This window comes from Oncorhynchus tshawytscha, linkage group LG14 (assembly GCF_018296145.1).
Source record: "Oncorhynchus tshawytscha isolate Ot180627B linkage group LG14, Otsh_v2.0, whole genome shotgun sequence".
NCBI lineage: Eukaryota > Metazoa > Chordata > Actinopteri > Salmoniformes > Salmonidae > Oncorhynchus > Oncorhynchus tshawytscha.
In genome coordinates this window covers 6,099,371-6,111,356 of record NC_056442.1, presented here as the reverse complement: position 1 = coordinate 6,111,356, position 11,986 = coordinate 6,099,371, and positions in this window count along the sequence as shown.

The following is an 11,986-nucleotide window of genomic DNA, read 5'->3' as shown; positions in this document are numbered from 1 at the left end:
TTGAAAGCGGAGGAGGATAGAGAGCCATCTACATATGAACTAATCATTTATTATCACTTGCTGTAAAATCGACCAATCCATGAACATAGCCTACGTGAAATACCCATTGGCCACCATAACAATATTCGCACTAAAACATTACTTTTTAAGCCAATCGAAACGGGGATACATGATTATGCCTATAGCTTACACTGGCCAGCCCCATGAATGGACATCAAATTCCTTTTCAGTCAGTTTGCAAAGGCGTTTCTGATGTCAAACTTCAGGTTTATCAAATTCCTAATAGTAACTACATGACTTTCAAACAAATGTCGTATGTCTTCTTGGATTTAAAGTGAGCCATGTGCTGAGCTGAACGGTCTATACTAGGCTATAGCGTTCCAGAACCTTGGACAGGTCCAATAGTGACAGACTAAAGGAAAGCAAAGCACCTTTGCAACCACTACGTTGGTGTGCGTGTGTCAAATCAAATCAAATGTTATTGGTCACATACACATATTTAGCAGATGTTATTGCTGGTGTAGTGTAATGCCTGTATTCCTAGCTCCAACCGTGCAGTAGTATCTAACAACAATATACACAAATCTAAAGGAAAAGAATGGAGTTAAGAAATATATAAATATTAGGATGAGCAATGTTAGTGGCATTGACTAAATACAGTAGAATAGAATACAATATATAGATATGAAATGAGTAAAGCAGTATGTAAACATTAAAATTACATTATTAAAGTGACCAGTGATTCCTCTAAGGTGCAGGGTTGAGTAACTGGGTGGTAGCCGGCTAGTGATGGCTATTTAACAGTCTGATGGCCTTGAGGTAGAAACTGTTTTTAAGTCTCTCGGTCCCAGCTTTGATGCACCTGTACTGACCTCGGCTTCTGGATGGTAGCGGGGAGAACAGGCCGTGGCTGTTCTCCCTGCTAAAGTGGGTCTAGGGTGCCAGGTAAGGTGGAGGTGATATGATCCTTAACTAGCCTCACAAAGCACTTGATGATGACAGAAGGGAGTGCCACGGGGCAATATTCACTTAGTTCAGTTCATCTTGAAGCAAGTGGGGACAGCAGACTGGGATAGGGAGAGATTGAATATGTCCGTAAACACTCCAGCCAGCTGGTCTGCACATGCTCTGAGGACGCAGCTAGGGATGCCGTCTGGGCCGGCAGCCTTGTGCGTGTGCGTGCGAGCGCAAGTGCGTGTGTGTAATCATTTCCTGATGATTTTCTTTGCAATGCACCTCCAACATTACCGCCTTTTCCAAAATTACACCATAACCTGCATGCTGCATGGCCTTGCAGGACAGTGTGCATAGCCCACTCGTGCAGGACAGTGTGCATAGCCCACTCGTGCAGGACAGTGTGCATAGCCCACTCGTGCAGGACAGTGTGCGTGAATATAGCCTATTCTCATGCTGTTCTCAATCTGCATCATAATGACTGTAAGTGCTTCCAGTAAGCTTTTTAAAAAATGCATGTTTCTTAAGCTTTTATACCGATCTCAAGCTTTTGTTGAGATTTTCCTGAAACCCCCACCATCAAAGGCTTTTATGACGATGTGGTGAAGCACTTTAGTATTCCATCGTCTTTTTGCCGTGACTGCTCCAGCACATGGCTCCTTCCCCTGTCCTGTTCTGTCCTGTCCTGTCCTGTTCTGTCCTGCCCTGTCCTACCCCTGTCCTGTCCTGTCCTGCCCTGCCCCTGTCTTGTCCTGTTCTGTTCTGTCCTGTCCTGTCCTGCCCCTGTCCTGTCCTGTTCTGTCCTGTCCTGTTCTGTCCTTCCCCTGTTCTGTCCTCCCCTGTCCTGTACTGCCCCTGTCCTGTCCTGACCCCCTCCTGTCCTTCCCTTTTCCTGTCCTGTCCTGCCCTGTCCTGTCCTGTCCTGTCCTACCCTGTCCTGTCCCTGTCCTGTCCTGTCCTGTCCTGTCCTGCCCCTGTCCTGACCTGCCCTGTCCTGTCCTGTCCTGTCCTGTCCTGCCGCTGTCCTGTTCTGTTCTGTCCTGTCCTGCCCCTGTCCTGCCCTGTCCTGCCCTGTCCTGTCCTGTCATGTCCTGCCCTGTCATGTCCTGTCCTGCGGTAACATAATCACAGCTTTGATCAGCACCGGAAAAAAATGTGACATTGTGGTTTGTGTCACTGCAGCCAGGAGAACAAAGCCATAAGCTGTGAGTGTTAGAGCTTCAGTGGTGAGAGACTGTGGATAATACAGCAGAAGTTGTGTTGTAGAAAGGCTTGAAGGCAACAGCTGTGTCCTCTTATAGCGCAGAGATCACCGCTGTTAAGGGACCCCGCGCAGTTGAATGAGTTCAAACAGAACACCACAACAAACTAGACAGATAAGTTCTCGCCATTTTCCTCTCCTCGTTGGTTGAACATTAACCCACTTGCCAACTGTTTGATGGTCACATGGACACCTTTGAACAGACGTTTGGCAGTTGGAGCCATTCCCAATGCCACAATCAATGATTACAGCTTAAGATTGAGACTGATGGACATTACTCAATAAAGGTTGGGGTCTTATTATTCAATTGAACTCTGTCTAATCAGGAGCAGAATTTTAAAAATCCAGTCCTGGTGACTGTAAACGTCAACATCAGCCGTCCCGGCTAACAAATGTTGGTTCTCAGAATCGTTACAGGAATGTTCTGTGCTAGCTGGCTACCCCCTTGGCACCAGTCCCAGTTAGTGAGGTGTGGTAAAGAGTCTTGTAATCCTGTGGCTGTGATGTTTATAGGGCCTGAGACTCAAGCAGGCAGCGGTATGAGGAACAACCCCTCAGAGTGCAGACTCAGCACCTCACCGCTGATATACAGCCCCGACGGGCACAGGCGACTACAGGATATGAGATATTTTTTTATATATACATTTTTTAAACGTTCCCTGGTGTCCTGAGATGTGAGGACAGATCATGTGACTGTTTGCATTCATGCTCTGTTTATGTGTTGTATTTCTGTCCTAGAACTGGATCACATTGAGGGGGTACATAACATGTCCTCTCAGTTTCAATAGTTCTCAGTAGTTCTGGTTGAAGAGATCCAAGAAAATCCTCATTGGAGAGCTGAGATGGCCCTCCAAATCAACACACTTTCTGGACAGGAAGTGACATCTAACTTCATAGGTGCATGAATCACACACTGTGCCATTTGCCTTGGCTGCATATAACTGACTGTGCGTGCATATGTGTGTGTTTGTGTGTGTGTGTGTGTGTGTGTGTGTGTGTGTGTGTGTGTGTGTGTGTGTGCCAGCACATAAATGAGTTAGATAGAAGCCCTTTGCTTCTGTAAAGATCCCCTGCCCTGTGGAGCTCCAGTGCCAAGCTTTCGCCCCCCACTGTCCCCCTTGGTCCAACTACACAATGGTATAGCTCCCATGGCTTCCTCTTGGGCCTGGATAAAAGCCTTCTCGCTCATGCTCTGCCCACCAAGGTTACCATGGCAGCTATGATTGCTCTGTGTGACAGGAGGGCCATTACCCACTTTCCTGTCCAAACAGGAAATACACAGAACCTGTCTCTGTGATTTGGCAGGAAATTGGGGAGTTGGAGGAGGACTGTTGGGTTCCGACCAGAGTCTGTCACCTCAGCCTTCCTGGGGGAGGGGGAGGAAGTACTCACCACTGCAAGGCCTTCTACCGCTCTGCGGGGGAAAAATCACATGTGAAAAGGCCCACAAGTAATTGCTGTCCTCCCTGTCTATTTAAAGCTAGAATTAAACTAGTTGAAACGCATGTACTGGAAGCTTTGACATGCTGCATGGTGCAATCCATATGGACGCACAAGCATCAGAATCCTTCCTGTGAATTAATGCGTTCATGTTTTTTTTTTACATTAAAATATGTTAATTATAAGTGCTGCTGTGTGAGATAAAGAGCTTAGATGTGTCATCAAGTGTTTCCAACTGTGATTTACCTCCCTCTGTCTCCTGCTGTTGATTTCACAGGAGTGATTCAGTGCTGGGGTCTCCTCTCTGCAGGCAGTCTCCTCTCTGCAGGCAGTCTCCTCTCTGCAGGCAATCTCCTCTCTGCTTGGCAGTCTCCTCTCTGCAGGCAGTCTCCTCTCTGCAGGTAGTCTCCTCTCTGCAGGTAGTCTCCTCTCTGCAGGTAGTCTCCTCTCTGCAGGCAGTCTCCTCTCTGTAGGCAGTCTCCTCTCTGCAGGTAGTCTCCTCTCTGCAGGTAGTCTCCTGCTCTGCAGGCAGTCTCCTCTCTGTAGTCAGTCTCCTCTCTGCAGGCAGTCTCCTCTCTGCAGGCAGTCTCCTCTCTGCAGGCAGTCTCCTCTCTGCAGGCAGTCTCCTCTCTGCAGTCTCCTCTCTGCAGTCAGTCCCTCTCTGCAGGCAGTCTCCTCTCTGCAGGCAGTCTCCTCTCTGTAGTCAGTCTCCTCTCTGCAGGCAGTCTCCGGGCAGAGGGGAAATGATCCATTGTAGCAAGGTTCATTGAAGTAATTCCTTGACTGTGTGGTGCTGTTACATTGATTGAGTTACGGACATAATTGAAGGAGATAATGAAAGATTTCAAGAAGAAAATAAAAAACAAAGTATAAAGAAACTCAACCACATACTAGTTATTTTGATCATATTCTTTAGAATTTCAGGCATGTACTGTATATTACTGTGTATGTCACATTTCAAAGGATCCATTTAAAGTGGGTCAAAAGTGTGAAGCTGTGAGAGTGAATTCTCAGGTGTCCTTTTGCCTTGGCCCTGATAAAATAATTTGAAAGATATGTCAGTGTTCATTATAAATCACACTATAGTTGTGTAATGGATGCATTAAAAAGAAGGTCTCAAGTCAAACCATAGATGACTCAGTAATGGGTGAAACGGGATACATACAATTATTTTTGGATTAGCATAGGATTCCAATATATATATATATAGCAGAGCTGGGTTCAAATACTATACTAAATCATTCAAATATAAGGGTTTGCTTGAGTCTGTCTGGAGTACCAAATGGGTGGGTTTGCAGTTTTGGTCTTTGAAATGATTTCATATAGTATTTGAACGCAGGTCTGGTATATCGGATGGATGCATAGACGGGTTGGTTGTTTAGCAACAAAACCAACGCATATGCAACTAACTATGGGGAAAAAACAAACCAGGTTGGCTTAGATTGTTGACAACCTGTAAACTATATGCTTATTGAAAACATAAATACATTTTCACAATGAGCACTAGTTGTCTCTTAAATACTTCGTTCCAGTTGTTGGTTAGCTAGCTAACACATTTTTCCATGTTAGAATTGACATGAAATCAGTCAAAACATCTCAAAACAAGACATGGTAATGAAGAACAAATTGAAACCATCTGAAATGAGCCACTTACAATTCCCTTCATGGCAGTTCCTTGTCATGCTGGCTAGCAATCAGCTAACAATCAGCTAACAATCAGCTAGCAATCAGCTAACAATCAGCTAACGATCAGCTAGCGATCAGCTAACAATCAGCTAACAATCAGCTAACGATCAGCTAGCGATCAGCTAACGATCAGCTAGCGATCAGCTAGCGATCAGCTAGCGATCAGCTAGCGATCAGCTAACCCATCTATAGGGAAGGACATTCATGGAATGCAGAATAGGATAGAGACTACACTCACTGGCCTTTCTTGGTAATGGTAGGGCTAAATACCTTGATCTCTGTGTGTGTGTGTGTGTGTGTGTGTGTGTGCGTGCGTGCGTGCGTGCGTGCGTGCGTGGGTGGGTGCTGAGGTAACCCAGGGTGCCACCTTAGTCAAAGAGGAAGTGGTAGCTGTGCCACACAGACCCTGGCACCAGACTAGCCCTCACCAGTCAATGTATTACTCCACCACTAAAGACTAGGGCCAACATTAAATCATCCCATAGTGCTTCAAATCTCACAGAAAGTCAACAATATTTATATATGTTGTTAAAGTCATATCCCAAATACAGTATATATAAAAACAAAATGTGTATTTGTTTAAAAGGATTTTCTGTTATTACAGCTCTTATTACTGTTGTTTTTCCCAAAGCAGTATGTGTAATAATGTCAATGAATCATGGTGTAATTCATGCAGTAATATGTGTGGATATTCAGGACTTTTAACAGGGCAACTTGGGTAAGAAAACAAGGTGAACAGCCTGTGGATCCAGTCTGAATCACAGAAAGTCATTATCTACTGAAAACACCTTCCCCAGAGGAGGAGCAAGGAAGCTTCAAACGGATATCTTAACATTAGAATGCAGTCACATTGCACAAAACTAGGAGAATTGCACTGGGAAATCTTTGAAAGCTTGTTATGCTGGGCTGCTTAGGTAAGTGCATTAGACAACTGTACATCAAAGCCTCAAAATATTCAGTGAGCAGAGCAGAAATGGTAAGAAAAATATACTCATGGATTAGTCATCTCCCTCCGGCCGTAAATATAGTGAATCTCATCTTGGCACATTCCTTAAGGCAGCCAACAGGGAGTATTTTATAGTACATTCCCTGAGTGACATGTTCCACAGTGACATGGGTTGCGTCCCAAATAGCACTCTATTCCCCATATAGTGCACTACTTTTGAACAGGGCTGGTTAAAAGTAGGGCACTATATGGGAATATGGTGCCATTTGGGATGAACAATTGTGAGAGCTGACAGAAATAGAAAATAGAGTATGTTGTGTTCCCAACACCCCTTAGTAGACTAGATTGTAGGATTAGCTGAAACAAAACCTCAAAACAAATGTTTGTTGACCTTTAAATGATTAATGAAGCCAATTACAGTACCAGTTAAAAGTTTGGACACACCTACTCATTCCAGGGTTTTCTTTATTTGACTATTTTCTTCATTGTAGAATAACAGTGAAGACATCAACACTATGAAATAACACATATGCAATCATGTAGTAAACAGAAATGTTGAACAAATGAAAATATATTTTAGATTTGAGATTCTTCAAAGTAGCCACCCTCTGCCTTGATGACAGCTTTGCACACTTGGCATTCTCTCAACCAGCTGAGGTAGTCACCTGGAATGAATTTCAATGAACAGGTATGCCTTCTTAGAAGTTCATTGTGGAATTTCTTTCCTTCTTAATGCGTTTGAGCCAATCAGTTGTGTTGTGAAAAGGTAGGGTTGCTGTACAGAAGATAGCCCTATTTGGAAAAAGACAAGTCCACATTTTGGCAAGAACAGCTCAAATAAGCAAAGAGAAACAACAGTCCATCAGTACTTTAAGACATGAAGGTCAGTCAATCTGAACATTTCATGAACTTTTAAAGTTTCGCCACAGGAAAGGAAGACCCAGAGTTACCTCTGCTGCAGAGGATAAGTTCATTAGAGTTACCAGCCTCAGAAATTGCAGCCCAAATAAATGCTTCACAGAGTTCAAGGAACAGACACATCTCAACATCAACTGTTCAACTGTGTGAATCAGGCCTTCATGGTCGAATTGCTGCAAAGAAACCAGTACTAAAGGACACCAATAAGAAGAAGAGACTTGCCTGGGCCAGGAGACAGAAGCAATGTACATTCGACCGGTAGAAATCTGTCCTTTGGTCTGATGAGTCCAAATGTTTGATTTTTGGTTCCAACCGCATGTCTTTGTGAGATGCAGAGTAGGTGAACGGATGATCTCCGAGTGTGTAGTTAACACCGTGAAGCATGGAGGAGGAGGTGTGATGGTGTGGGTGTGCTTTGCTGGTGACACTGTCAGTGATTAATTTATAATTCAAGGCACATTTAATCAGCATGGCTACCACAGCATTCTGCAGCGATACGCCATCCCATCTAGTTTGCGTTTAGTGGGACAGTCATTTGTTTTTCAACATGACAATGGCCCCACAGACCTCCAGGCTGTATAAGGGCTATTTGACCAAGGAGGAGAATGATGGAGTACTGCATCAGATGACCTGGCCTCCACAATCACCCGAACTCAACCCAATCAAGATGGTTGGGGATGAGTTGGACCACAGTTGGACCACAGAGTACAACTAGTGCTCAGCATATGTGGAAACTCCTTCAAGACTGTTGGAAAAGCATTCCAGGTGAAGCTGGTTGAGAGTATGCCAAGAGTGTGCAAAGCTGTCATACTTTGAAAAATTGAAAATCTAACACGTTTGGATTTGTTTAACACTTTTTTAGTTACTACATGATTCCAGATGTGTTATTTCATAGTTTTGATGTCTTCTACAATGTTGAATATAGTACAAATTAAGAAAAACTCTTGAAGGAGTAGGTGTGTCCAAACTTTGGACTGGTACTGTATATCAACGTAAAGGAACACCATTTGAAATAACATTGTAATGATTCTTTCAACAGGCAGCAGTTGGAACGATGAATGAATGATGCAGCTAGTGCTCTATCATTCAAGAGCAGTGGTTGAATATCTAGAGAGGTCTTAAAACATGACTGCTTCAAAAGGACACCTGAAGTAGATGTCGGATACGTCCCAAATGGCACCCTATTTCCTATGTAGTGCACTACTTTTGACCGGGACCCGTAGATGACTGCTTCAAAGGGACACCTGAAGTAGATGTATGATATGTCCCTGATGGCACCCTATTCCCTACAGTAGGTAGGGATGTAATGCACTATATAGGGCATGGGGTGCCATTTGGGACACAGGAGAATACTAACCTTGTTCAGGTATATGTCTGTTATTATGTTTTTGATTGTGTGTGTATTATAGAACTGTCTGTTCATTTATTGAGGCAGCTATGACTTCAGATGAGTCATGAAGACCAGTGAAATCTCATTCCAGCCCAAACGTGTGGACAGTTTTAAATCAATTTGTATTACAGTAGTATCTAAAAGGGTTAGATCAGCATTAATATGCTACGTAAGATGATTGTTCTGGGATGATGACCTTTCGCTGAGCACTAAGCCTTGGAAGATAATGTTTGATAAAAAAAAAGAGAATGTGTAGAGAAAGCTTAATATGTGAACTCCAAATAGGCCAGAGGACAGGTTTTTGCTATCTCCGTGGTCACAGAGCTACCAGCCCATTTGACATTTAAACACATGTCTGCGATAACATCCTCTTCTTTTCTTTTCTTTTTCCCCTGGCCTCTAGAGAAAATCTCTGAGCCTTTCTAAATGTCAAGTTAAGTGCTTTTCTTGTCCTGGCTTGACAGGAATGAGATCCCTTCTCTGAATTGGGAGAGAATCCGGCTGGAGAATTGCCAGGGACCATGTCGGATATCGCCCTTTCAAATCTACACCGCTACACCTTTCAACCTATCAAATTAAGATAGCTACTGATGCTCTCTACCTGCACACTGAGATAGAGAACTCAAGTATTTCAATTGAATAGAAAGTGGAGCCGTAACCCTATTTATTTGCTAACATTCCTAACCAGGTACATCAATATACAGTATGACCTATGTCAATACATGGTGACGTCCACTTCCCATCTCCCTATTGGATAGCGACAGCTAGAACTCAAACACTTCTCCTCCTGCCATGCTTGGCTCACTGCAGTTGTGTGAACTCTCTACTTCCAACACCAGAGTGATACTGTACAGACTTTACACAGTGAGTTACGTAGAGAGACTGGAAGTCTGAAAGCGTTGCATCACAGAAGTCAAGAAGACACCCACACATGTTCAGCGGATTGATGGCTCTTTAATGTTTCATTGATTAAAAGCTGTCTAAGTGAATATTCTGGGAAGACAAGCGGGGAGGAGCCATTTAGAAATGACTACTGCTTTCAAAGGACGTGTTATAATGAGATGATGACTTTTTGTGTGCTGGAGCCAGGCCAAAGGGAGCGAAACACAGCTTGATGTGATGTCACATGACATAAAGCACAGGGACCTATCGACATGCCCCAGCCCAGATCTACAACTAGTGAACACAGGGCTGTAAAGCAGCAACCTTGAGATGCATATTGCACTGATGTAAAAAATAACCATCATCAGAACTAGTGCTACTCACTAACATACAAATTATACTTTTCAGTGTTGCACATAGCACATCTTGGAAGATGGTGAGAAGTGCTAATGTCTCACAGTTCCTCCATGAATGTTGGCGCCCACCTACACTCTTAAGCTGTGACTCTTAGGAACTATCTTCCCTTCCTTATTGCTGACCAGTGTTGGGCCAGTAAAAGTGGCTAGCACACTGGTTCTAATTTTTTGGATCATCTCCAACACGTGTTTGTGGGTAGACAATAAAAGGATCCATGGGTTGCCTCTGTCCTCGTCGCTATTTCCTTTCATGTTCCCTTCCTACGAGGCCGAGTCACCTCGCTACACTGTATCTAAACACTCCTCGGCTCGCCTGTCAAAAATAGACAACAAAGTGGCTTGGGTGAAAGGAAAAGGACCCTTTCTATAGAAAGTTCAGCTCTGAGATACTGCACAATTGTTATACCGCGTTCACTAGGCTCCAGATATGGAGAAAAGTGGAGGATAAGATGCATAGCGACAACAGTGTAGCAACTCAATTGTCTTGCAATTGTCCTTGTCACTCAGCTTGATAGTTGCTGAAGTGGCTCTGATAGGTGAAACACCTTCCAAAGGTCTCCAGACATCACCAATACCTTTGGAGTAAACATTAATGGGCGTGTGGTCAGACGCCTTTGGGTGAAACTTGGACCTCTACACATCATCTTCAACATGTTGTCCTTTTGCTGAACTGTGGGATGCTTCATTGGGATGACACATCACACCAGCACGGGCTTCCTGCCTGCTCCTGGGAAAAACCCCTGAGGGAAAAGTCTCTGTCTGTCTGCCCAAGGCTATCCTGTCAGTCTATCTGGGGCTATCCTGTCAGTCTATCTGGGGCTATCCTGTCTGTCTGAATTAAATCCACTATTCATCAGGACCTCTATCTGCTGCTAGTGGTACAGCCAGGGGACTGACCAGCATCCACTGCCAGTCTACCACAGCAGCAGGACTCCAACAGCAGGTTCAGCACTAGATGATCTTTCTCATTTTGTACCTTTATTTAACTAGGCAAGTCAGTTAATAACAAATTCTTATTTACAATGACAGCCTACCAGGGAACAGTGGGTTAACTTCTTTGTTCAGGGGCAGAACAACAGATTTTTTTTTTACCTTGTCAGCTCAGGGATTTGATCCAGCAACCTTTTGGTTACTGGCTCAACGCTCTAACCACTAGGCTACCTACCACCCCTTTAAGCTGATGTGATATGAAAGGCACTCTCAAGATGGAAAATAAAGTACGAGTTTTAGGATTGTCCTACTACCTAAACTCCCTTGTTTGTGTGTGTGTGTGTGTGTGTGTGTGTGTGTGTGTGTGTGTGTGTGTGTGTGTGTGTGTGTGTGTGTGTGTGTGTGTGTGTGTGTGTGTGTGTGTGTGTGTGTGTGTGTGTGTGTGTGTGTGTTTGTGTACTGACTGGCACGATGCACCCCACAGTGTCTTTCTGTCTTTTTTAACAAGGAGGTTCTGTGTTCTCTCCCTGCCCCCACAGCTGTTTGGCTTGACTGCACTCAACTAAAACAGCTGACATGTTTCCCCCTTGATAATAGTGAGTTAGATGTCCTATTGTCTGTGTCATGCTAATAATAGTGTGTAGGGTATTGTTGAGTCATTGACAGTGCACTCATGTTAATAATCTCAAAATAGTATTATTTTATTATGAGACATCTGGACTGTGATTCCAAAGGACCAAATTAACTAGAATTTGTCTTGAAAATGTGATAAAAGTATTATAATATAATAAAAATAAATAGGAATACGTTTTGCCAGAAATACTAGGCTTAACTGCTCAGCCTTATCTTGAAAATGCCTCATGCCAGTGATACATAATCATAAGCATTTTTATAAAGGACCTACTACTGACATCTTCTGACAGAACAAGGCACACATCTCTGTGGGGAAGTTCATAATCTACACCACAAGGGGGAGTCCTTTAGCCACTGAAAACTGCTTAAGGACGAACACCACCTTGAGTGTAGCAGCCTTGTCCTTTTTGCGCGGTTGCTTTTCTTGCCTGTAAAAACAACGACGGTGGCTAAAAAGTAACGGCCAACAGCCAACTAAATGTTAAAAGCACCGTGGCTCTAAATGTGTATATGGTATATGCAATTGCGTA